Below are 11,560 nucleotides of genomic sequence, written 5' to 3'. Positions count from 1 at the left end.
AGCAAGTGGAAAAGGTTAAGCAGCATTGATGACCAAGCTATTTAAGTTTCTGGGGCCTGGACCATCCATTAGTAGCTTATCTTCAGCCAGGTGCTGTCGTGAAAATTAAGGGGAAAAACAGTTCACCAATGGTAATTTCCTGGCATAATTAGCCTGTTGTGTGGCTATGCCTTTCGAAACTACTAGACCAAATGTGTGTGAAGAGTACTTGACCACAGGATAAACCTAATTGTGTTTTGTGAAGGAGGTGTGGTTAAGTGAGCTGCAATGTGAGAAGAGAGGAGAAATTCTCTAATGCAATTATTCTCAGAGTTCCTGAGACTCTCAGGAGATCTGCAAGGTCAAACTCTCTTCAAATACCAAGATATTATTTGCCTTTTTTGGTCTGATTCTCTCATAAGTGGACCGATGAGTTTTCCAGAAGCTACACAACATGTGAAAGTGCAACAGATTGAATGCAGAAGCAGAGACGAAAATCTGATTCTCTCCTATTACACCAGTCATTAAAGAGATTGCAAAAATGTAAAACAATGCAACTCTCCTCCTTAAATTATTGTTTTGGGAAAAAATTTTGAAAAATATAGTATTTATTTTAACATGTAATGGGCTTATTGTCATTTTTAGCTGAAATAGATATTTTCAAAAGTTCTCCATTTTAATGTCTAATATGGAAAATATCAGTAGATAAAATCATTGGCAGCAGGGTGCAGTAGCTCACACCTGTAATACCAACACTTTGGGAGGCCAAGCCAGGCGGATCACGAGGCCAGGAGTTCGAGACCAGCCTGGGCAACATAGGTAAACCCCATCTCTACTAAAAATAAAAAACTTAGCCGGGTGTGGTGGTGCACATCTGTAATCCCAGCTACTTGGGAGGCTGAGGCACGAGAATCACTTGAGCCTGGGAGGCGAGGGTTACAGTGAGTCAAGATGGCATCACTGCACTCCAGCCTGGACGACAGAGCAGAGCAAGGCTGTCTCAAAAAATGAAAAAGAAAAAAAGTCAGTGATGTGCTGCTAAGCAGGATCTCCACAAAAAGAAAAAAAGCCTGATCTGGCAAACTAGCATTTGCCAATTTTGATGGTGTGAATACTCCCTTCTTTTCCAGTTTCAAGCTCCCAACTGTTTAACAGTTGGCTTGACAAATTTCCTGAATATTGAATTCTTGTGAGCAGGTACAAGTTGACTCCAGCACACCAATGGATGCAACCCACATAAACAAAGGCTCTTTGCTGGGCCTCAATAATTTTAAGTGTATTAAGGTGTTCTGAGCAAACGAAGTTTGAAAACCACTGCCCTTATCCAAGATTTCCCAACTTTATTGACTTGAAGAAAACAGAGAAACTGGTAATTATTATAAAAGCATAAAAGCAAACGGGGGTAAAGAGTTGGCTTACAGCTGCAGGCACCACTCTGGGTTTCTGGCTGTTTCAGAGCTGAGGGGTTCCAAGTCTTGGAGCAAGAAACTGATTCAACGTCCAGGCTCAGTGGCTCACGCCTATTATCCCAGCACTTTGGAAGGCTAAGGCGGATGAATGGTTTGAGCCCAGGAGTTCGAGACCAGCCTAGGCAAAATGGCAAAACCCCATCTCTACGAAAAATACAAAAATTAGCCGAGCATGATGGCTCATGCCTGTAGTTCCAGCTACTTGGGAGGCTAAGGTGGGAGGATGGCTTGAGCCTGGGAGGCGGAGGTTGCAATGAGCCAAGATGGCGCCACTACACTTCAGCCTGGGTGACAGAGTGAGACTCTGTCACAAAAAGAAAAGAAAAGATACTGATTCACGTCATCAGGTATGGTGTGGTCCACAGAACAGGAAGCTCTGTGTGAGGTCTGATTTTCAGCCAGCTGCTGTGTAAAGGAAATAGAGAGGTGCTTGCTGAGCAAAGTTTCAGACCAGAAGACCAAGAGACAATTCAGAACAGCAGCAGATTCTACCCATGGTGGCATTCCTGTAAAGTGAAACTCAAGCGCCAAGTTTGTTGTCATGGGGACTGTTGATTGCATGCTAGTCTTATGGAAACACATGGAAAACCAGAGGTCAAATTCAGTAGCATCTCAGAATTCAGATAACACAGCATGTATGGTTTCAACCCAGCAGGCTGTGTGTTTATCACTTCAGGAAATGACTCATAAGCAGTAAGGAGATGAGCTTTGAAAGCTGCATCTGGCCAGGGCACGGTGGCTCACCGCTGTAATCCCAGCACTTTAGTGAGGCCGAGGCGGGTGGATCACCTGAGGTCGGGAGTTTGAGACCAGCCTGGCCAACATGTGAAACCCTGTCTCTACTAAAAATACAAAAATTAGCCAGGTGTGGTGGCACACACCTGTAATCCCAGCTACTCAGGAGGCTGAGGCAGAAGAATTGCTTGAACCCAGGAGGCAGAGGTTGCAGTGAGCCAAGATTGTGCCATCCAGCCTGGATGACAAGAGCGAAACTCCATCTCAAAAAAAAAAAAAAGAAAAGAAAGCTGCATCTATAGTAGCCTGCATGGTGGCAGGGCCAGTCTGGCTGTTTTGCCTATCTTAATGACTACATCTGCAAGTCATTTTGGTGTGCTGCTATGCGACCCATCCAAGGAAGTGAAAACACCACGAAGGGTGGGCTGTCCAATACTGAGATGCATTCATGAGCAAAACCATAATCATTTGATATCTATTTTTGTTGTTTTGTTTCCTATCCTGGGATATCTAGTTGCTCTTGAAACTAGCTGACACATATTTTAAAAAAAACAAGACAAATAATATATTCCCATCCTCCAGGAGCTAACTGGCTTTGGGATTTAATCCTAATACTTAATGTTTAGTTAGGAAGCACAAAATTTGAAGACCTCAGATTTAGAATTTTATCAGCTCTGCCTTGTAACAAGTTTTAGAAACTAAATCAGTTGGCCAGGCATAGTGGCTCACGCCTGTAATCCTAGCTCTTTGGGAGGCCAAGGCGGGCGGATCACCTGAGGTCAGCAGTTCGAGACCAGCCTGGCCAACATGGTGAAACCCTGTCTCTACTAAAAATATAAAAATTAGCCAGACATGGTGGCATGTGCCTGTAATCCCAGCTGCCTGGGTGGCTGAGGCAGGAGAATTGCTGGAACCCAGGAGGCAGATGCTGCAGTGAGCCGAGATGGCATCACTGCACTCCAGCCTGGGCAACAGAACGAGACTCTGTCTCAAAAAAAAAAAAAAAGAAAGAAAGAAAGAAAGAAAAGAAAAGAAACTAAATCAGTTGTCAACTCTGGTTGCGCATAGAATCACTGGAGAGCTTCTAAACAATTCCAGTGCCAATCTCTGGGGGCGGAGCCTGGACATTGATATTGTTTTCAAGCTCCTCAGAAGATTCTGATGTGTAAACCAGGGTTGATACTAAGGAAAGAAAAATCCCTCAGCAGTCTGAGCTATGTGAGGTGTGCAAAATTTATCAGGCCCAGAGAGATGGGAGTAGGGGACTTCAGTCACACCCCCGGCACATACCCTCCCCCTACCCACCACCCCCCATGCCTGTGGGCAATTATTTAAAGTCATTTTGTTCCTGGTGGTGTGGTAGCTCATGCCTGTCATCCCAACACTTTGGGAGGCCGAGGCGGGAGGATCCCTTGAGGTCAGGAGTTTGAGACCAGCCTGGTCAACATGGTGAAACCCCTACACTCCTAAAAATACAAAAATTAGCCAGGCATGGCAGCATGCTCATGAAATCCCAGCTACTCGGGGGGCTGAGGCAGGAGAATCGTTTGAACCCAGGAGGCCAGGAGGTAGAGGTTGCAGTGAGTCAAGATGGCGCCACTCCAGCCTGGGCAACGGAGAGAGACTCCATCTCAAAAAAAAAAAAGGCATTTTGTTCCTGACTAGCTGCCTTCCCTGTTATCTTCATGTTCCTGGAATCTGTGATACAAAGAACAACGTGTATCCAATCAACAGCTTATGTTATTTTAATGTAAATTTTGATAAACAACTTAGGAACTGCCTCTTTTCCTTTATAAACATTCACGCGCAACTGCTGCTAATCAGGTTGTATATTCAGGACAACTTGAATATACACTTCAATATACACTGGGTTGCAGTCCTCAAGCTTGGCCCAAATAAACTCTCTACTTATATTAATTTTGACTCAGCTTCTTCCTTTTAGATCAACAATACCACTGTTTTTGAAAAGTGCTTCTTAGCTTATATACTGCTGGTGGGAATGTAAAGTATTAGTTCAGCCATTGTGGAAAGCAGTGTGGTGATTTCTCAAATAATTTAAAACAGAATTATCATTCAACCCAGCAATCCCATTATTGGGTATATACCCAAAGGAATAGAAATCATTCTACCATAAAGACATGTACACAGGTGTTCATTGCAGCACTATTCACAATAGCAAAGCTATGGAATCAACCTAAATGCCCACCAATGATAGACTGGATAAAGAAAATGTGGTACATATACACCATAGAATATGATGCAGCCATAAAAAAGAACAAAATCATGTTCTTTGCAGCAACATGGATAGAGCTGGAGGCCATTATCCTAAGCCAACTAATGCAGAAACAGAAAACCAAATACCACATGTTCTCACTTATAAGTGAAACTAAACATTGAGTACACATGGACACAAAGAGGAGAACAACAGATACCAGGGCCTACTTGAGGATGGAGGATGAGAAGGAGAGGACTGAAAAACCACCTATCGAGTACTATGCTTACTACCAGGGTGATGAAATAATCTGTACACCAAACCCCCAAGACACACAATTTACTTATATAACAAACCTGCACATGTACCCCTGAACCTAAAGTAAAAGTTTTTTAAAAAAGAAAAGAAAAGAGTGTTTCTTGGCCAGGTGCAGTGGCTCACATCTGTAATCCCAGCACTTTGGGAGGTGAAGACAGGAGGATCGCTTGATGCCAGGAGTTTGAGACCAGCCTGAGCAACATAGCAAGACCCTGCTAAAACAAATTTAAGAATTAGCTGGGTGTGATGGCACATGCCTGTAGTCCCAGCTACTCAGGAGGCTGAGACAGGAGGATCCTTTGAGCCTAGGAGTTCAAAGTTACAGTGAGCTGTGATCTGTCTGCTTCTCAAACTTTAACATGCATACAAATTACCAGAGTCTGCTGCAACTGGTCTGAGGCTGGGTCTGCCTGTGTAACAACTTCCCAGGTAAAGTTGAAGTTGCTCCTTTTGGACTATGCTTTGAATAGCAGTGCTCTCAGAGATAGCCCTGAGGCAAAATTTGGCTAGGTTGCAGGTCCAGGGATCCAGAAGATCAATTCTCATATTCTTAAAGTCATTTTCTGAGACAATTTTTTTTTATTCTGAGAAAATTGGGGCAATTTTTAATGTAGTGGCAGCATATGTTCTTAATCAAAATTTGTTGTAGGTGATATCTATCTTGCTGTATGCTTCCTCTCCTCTTTCTCCCTTCTTTGGTTCTTTTCTAGGGAAAAAGATAGCTTAAATGGCTCTAATCTCATACATAAAACCATTTCAGAAGACACTGGGGGTTTAAAGTGGCAACTCCCATTTTTTAAAGATAGTGCCCGGCAGACAGCGGCAGCGCCTGGTTACCAGAAAGCAGCTGTGGATATTTTTCCTGTCTCTGGGTCTGGCTGAAAAATGGTGACCTCAGGGAAGCACTAGGGTGCTACTTAGCATTCAGGAGCTTCAGTCTTGATGGAGCTGGAAGGAGAAGCTTTGCAAACCCAAAGGCAAATGAGTCAGCCCAGGGATCATCATCAGAGGATCCATGACTCCACTGTGCCTGGGGAAAACCAAAGATTTTGTTAATCAACTCTGGGAACACATTTACAGCACATTCAGTAAACCTGGAGTAAATTCGTCATAATAGAAGCCCTCTTACAAGTTGATTAAAAAAACTAAATAATGAAAGAAAAACTACAATTTGTTAGCCAATGTGGGGAAAAATGTTACATCTCAGCGATAATCAAATAGCTGCAATTTAAAACAAGATAACACCGGCTCATGTCCAATTAACAATGATCTTTTTCTATGATGGCTAAAACAGCTCCCTAATAAGTATTATAGAAGGAATGGAGGAAATAAGGAAAACAATATAAATACCAGAAAGGGTAAGATAATGTCGGTGGACGTGCTTTAGGAAAGCAATTTGACAAAATGTCATCATCCTTAAATGTTCATAACCTTTGACCCAGTTGTATGACTTCTGGGAATCTATCAAGAAATAATTATAAATAACATCAAAAAAAGTAATAGGCTTCTGGTTGTTAATAGCAGCCTTATTTGCATATTAGCAGAAGACAAAACTCCTCTAGATGTGTAATTTTAAAGGACTTCTCCAGAGACTATTATACCCTTTAACAATGAGACGTTTTAAGTGTATGTAATGGCACAGAGCAGTGCTTATAACGTTTAATTTTTTAAAAAATAAAATGCAATGATATACAAGCAGTACGAAACCAACAAGATGGGGAAAAATAGATATAAGTCAAGGCAAAGACTAATGAGAAATATACCAAGATGTTTAAACTTGCGTTTTGGCAATTGGGGCATTTTTTTTTCCTTTAAAGTATTTTCTACTTCTCTCTTTCCTGAGTATGTACTGCCTCTCTAGCAAAAAAGCAACCCACATTAAAACAAAAGTAAAATAATCTGAAAAAACAAACAAATCTTTCTGACCATCTCCTAGCCACAATTAGTATTTTGTGCCTCAATATATTATTCAAGCAGGAAATAATGGTGTTAGGAAATCATATGATTCTACATATAGTTGACATCTTCAAGATTCTCCCAAAATATCTTGTGGAACTCTGAAATTCTCAAAAACATAAAAATATCTTTAGCCATGGCCAGGCGCAGTATCTGACACCTGTAATCCCAGCTACTTAGGAGGCTGAGGCATGAGAATCGCTTGAACCCTGGAGGTGGAGGTTGCAGTGAGCCCAGCCTGGGCGACAGAGCGAGACTCTCTCTCAAAAAAAAAAAAAAAAAAAAAAAAAAAAGTCATTAGCTATACTCTGAAGCCAGAAATGTTTCTATTTGTCCCCAGCAGCTACCAGAACATTCAGTACAGCATTCTGTCATCATAACCAGAGCATGACTTTTTACTCTGATAGTCTTTATACTTATGCCAAAAGGGCTATTCATTTGTTTTCTTCTGGAATTCGTATTTCCTCATCAAGCAGCAAATATTATTTTTGCAAAACAAAACAAAAACTTTGACTGATTTTATTGCATAGTTATGTTAGTCCTCTTATTCTTGAAATTAATGAATGTGTGTAACCCACATTCTATTATTCAGTATTTTAAAAATCTGATTAATTATCCCATAAGCTCTTTTTAAAACATACTTGAGCTTTATTTAATTTCTGCATTCTTTGACCCATGTTGTTGGATCCTTACTTTCACTTATTCATTTTCTTACAATTATTAAATGGTCTCTTCCATGGTGAGACTGAAGCTGGTATCCACAGGCTTGTTGCTTCTGTATAATGAAGGCAGCTTCAGTAGTTGATTGAACCACCCAGCAGTGACTACATTCAGTGCTTCTGGAAATGGAGTCCACAAAAGTCTTTTGAGCTGCTTGTTATAATGGAGGTTTTTGGTCTCCATCCCAGACCTAAAACCAGAATGTTTGGGATAGGACCTGGATCATCTGCATTTTTAACAAGAGCTGGGGGTGATTCTTATGCAAACCAAATTTTGAGAACCATGGATCTAGTTTTTACACGAAATCTCTAACCTAGTAAACCACAGTTTATTTGTTAAAATGCTAAAGTTTTTCAGAGTTGACCTGTATATTATCATGTCTCTCAGTAAAGTTATCGGAATATTAGTATTCTTTAGCTATAACCCCCTAGATATTGACCCTAAATATCTGACTATATCCACTGAAAGATTTAGCCTTACAAACAATTGTCTCTATCACTTACTCTGCCTTGTCTCTCCTCTCCTCTAGAAATACAAGTCAATGCCCTGTATTCATGTAGGATTTTTATTGTATTTTTTTAATAGATAACACTCATATGGTTCAAATTTCAAAAGAACAAAAGGATATACAGTGAAAAATCACCCTTTCCTTTCTGTCGTCTCCTGGAAGACAACCACAGTTAACAGCTTCTTGAGTATGGTGTTGAATCTATTTAAAAAACAATCTGGAAACTCATTATTACTTTTGGTAGGAAAGCTAAAAGAGAGTATACAATAAGCTTTTTTTTTTTTTTTTTTTTTTGAGACGGAGTCTTGCTCTGCTGCCCAGGCTGTAGTCCTGTGGCACAATCTTGGCTCACTGCAAGCTGCACCTCCAGGCTCAAGCAATTCTCCTCCCTCAGCCTCCCAAGTAGCTGGGATTACAGGCATGCGCCACTATGCCTGGCTAATTTTTGTATTGTTAATACAGACAGAGTTTCACCTTATTGGCCAGGCTGGTCTCAAACTCCTGACCGCAAGTGATCCCCCTGCCTCCACCTCCCAAAGTGCTGGGATTACAGGCGTGGGCCACCGCGCCCACAATAAGCCATTTTATTTTTTAATGGTATCTTTCAGTTTTAAAAACTCCTTTTGATGTAAAGATCTCAGTCAGATATTTACTGCATAACAAACTACACAAAACCCCACAGGCATATAACAACAAGCATTTATTGCTAATATTCTGGGATAGCCAGCTAGGTCGTCCTGCTGATGTGTCTGGGGATCTATTGGCTGATTTAGGAAGGCCTGGACTGGGATGACTGGGGTGACTTACTGGGTTCCATATGTCTCTCATCTTCAAGTACGCTAATCCTGGCACATTCCCATGGCAATGGCCGAGGTGTTAGAGATAAGAGAAAGCATGCTGGACATCGGGAAGTGTAAGACTGGGATTGGCATGTTCTCACCACAGTCACAGTCTGCTGACCAAAGCAAGACACAGGCCATCCCAGTTTTAAGGCGATGGAAAAATAGACATTGCTTCTTTAGTGCAAGGAATTTCAATGTCACATGCAAGGCCATGGCTATAGGGAGTGATGAAGAATGAGGCTATCACCAAAATCTACTGTACATAATGACTGAAAATTCATTACAATAATAATACTTGGCTTAGTGTTCAAGTATTGTACTTTTATAAAACTGTCCTTGTTTTCTGAAGATTTTTCAGTTGTATATTTATATTTATATTTTGGGGGCATAGAGTCTCACTCTGTTGCCCAGGCTGGAGTGTGGTGACACGATCTCAACTCACTGCAACCTCTGCCTTCCGGGTTCAAGGGATTCTTGTGCCTCAGTCTCCCAAGTAGCTGGGACTACAGGCTCCCGCCACCCTGCCCAGCTAATTTTTGTATTTTCAGTAGAGATGGGGTTTCGCTATGTTGGCCAGGCTGGTCTCGAACTCCTGATCTCAAGCGATCCGCCCACCTTGGCCTCCCAAAGTGCTGAGATTACAAGCGTGAGCCACTGCACCCAGTCGCCTATGTGTATATATCTAAGGTCAACGGAAGAATTGTGAAAACATCTCAAAGACCTGGGACCTACACCCAGTCAGTCAGCATATACCTTTCCACTGTCATATGTGAAATGAGAAAAACAGGTGGGGTATGGTGGCTCATGTCTATAATTCCAGCACTTTGGAAGGCTGAGTCCAGAGAATTGCTTGAGCTCAGGAGTTTGAGGCCAACCTGGGCAACCCAGTGAGAACTTGTCTCTACTTTTATATAAAAATAAAAGTTAAAAAAAAAAAAAGAAAAAGATGGATAATGACTCTGGGAAACAGGAAATAGAATGTTTCAAGTTGTACCAAAGAAAAGTGCCATTTTAATTGAAAATTTTACCTCCTCCAGCAGGGGTGCTGATATACTAACAAGCCACTTTCAGAAAAACAGTGTGATCAAGTACAGTTTTCATTCTTTTACGTCAACATGTTTTTTGAGATTATTTTTCGTATTCTATACTGATTTAAATCTTTGCCTTTTTAAAATCAGAATAGTCATGCTTACAAAGTGACCCTTATGAAAGGTTTATGAAACAAATGTCAGGGGTGATTCTGGTTTCTGCTTTCCATTTAACTTAATTTCAATTGCTATTTGCTTATTTTAAGAAATAAACTTTGTTTCTTAAGATGACACTGACTCTGATGCTATCAGTAGCCTCATCCTGATCTTTAAAAAGTAACCTTTTAACTAGAATTTTCAAATACTTTAATATGCATGTGGAATTACTTAGACAGTTAACATTTCTTGACCCACTCGCATTTAGTCCTATTGGCTGATAGGCAGTAACTGGAAAATGCAGCATTTCTCTCTGATAAACAGTGAGAAGTAAGACTTGGCGACACTCAGTGATCAGGCCATAGCTCAATGAGTCTATGCATACAGTTAGGTTGGAATCTGTTTTAGAGGTCTGAGTATGAGACGAGCGTATCCTAGCTGATACAGTTTGAGCTCGTCCCCATCAAAACATGATCCCCAGTGTGGCCATGTTGAGAGGCGGGTGTATTGGGAGGTGTGTGGGTCATCGGGTAGATCCCTCATGGATGTCTGGTGCCATTCTCCTGGTAGTGAGTTCTTGCTCTCCAGACTAGATTAGTTCTCCTGGGAATGTTCCTTCAAGAGTGGGTTGTTATTGTTGAATTAAGTTTAGCCCAAAGCGGCCTCCTTACATATTTTAAGTTGGCCCTAAAGGTTTCTCCCTACATAACAAACTGTAACCTTACTGAATGTGTAAACAGACTATAACCTACTCTTGTGCCAGTCACTAAGTTTTGGCCAATTGAAGGCAGTTAGCTGTTCAAGCCGTGTTCAAATAAGCCAAACACCGAGCTGTGGCCAATCCAGCTGTTACTGTACCTCACTTCTGTTTTCTCTATGTCGGTTTCCTTTTGCTGTGCATAAATCTTCCACCAGGCAGTTCTGCGCTGGAGCCTCTTTGAACCTATGTGCTTTAGGGGCTTCCCGATTCGCAAATCCCAAATCGCTCTTTGCTCAGTGTAACTCTGTTCGGTGTAATTTGTCTAAGGTTTTTTCTTCCATCATTATAAAACCATGACGCTGGCCGGGCGCGGTGGTGGCACTTTTCGAGGCCAAGGCGGGAGAATCACATGAGATCAGGAGTTCGAGACCAGGCTGGCCAACATGGCGAAACCCCGTCTCTACTAAAAATACAAAAAACAAAAAACAAGCATTAGCTGGGCATGGTGGTGCGCGCCTTTAATCCCAGCTACTCGGAAGTCTGAGGCGGGGAATCCGTCAAACCCGGGAAGCGGAGACTGTAGTGAGCCAAGATTGTGCCAGAGCACTCCAGCCTGGGTGACAGAGCAAGACTCCATCTCAAAAAAAAAATGAAAGTAAAAAATAAAGCCACGATGCCCTCGGATTTTCCTCTCTTCTCGTGTGTCTGCTTCCCCTTTGACCTTCTCCACCATGTTACGACGCAGCACAGAAGCCTTCGCCAGAAGCAGAACAGATGTCAGTACTACGCTTCTTCAACTTCCCAGCTGGCAGAACTGTGAGCTAAATAAACGTTTTCTTTATAAATTACCCAATCTCAGGTGTTCTGTTATAGTGGCACAAACTATAGACTAATAAGACACTAGCCTCAATGGAACAGGTATTGCCTTTGTAAATTG

The sequence above is a fragment of the Gorilla gorilla genome, chromosome 19 (genome assembly GCF_029281585.2).
Source record: "Gorilla gorilla gorilla isolate KB3781 chromosome 19, NHGRI_mGorGor1-v2.1_pri, whole genome shotgun sequence".
NCBI classification, from domain to species: Eukaryota; Metazoa; Chordata; class Mammalia; order Primates; family Hominidae; genus Gorilla; species Gorilla gorilla.
This window is presented reverse-complemented; position numbering follows the sequence as displayed.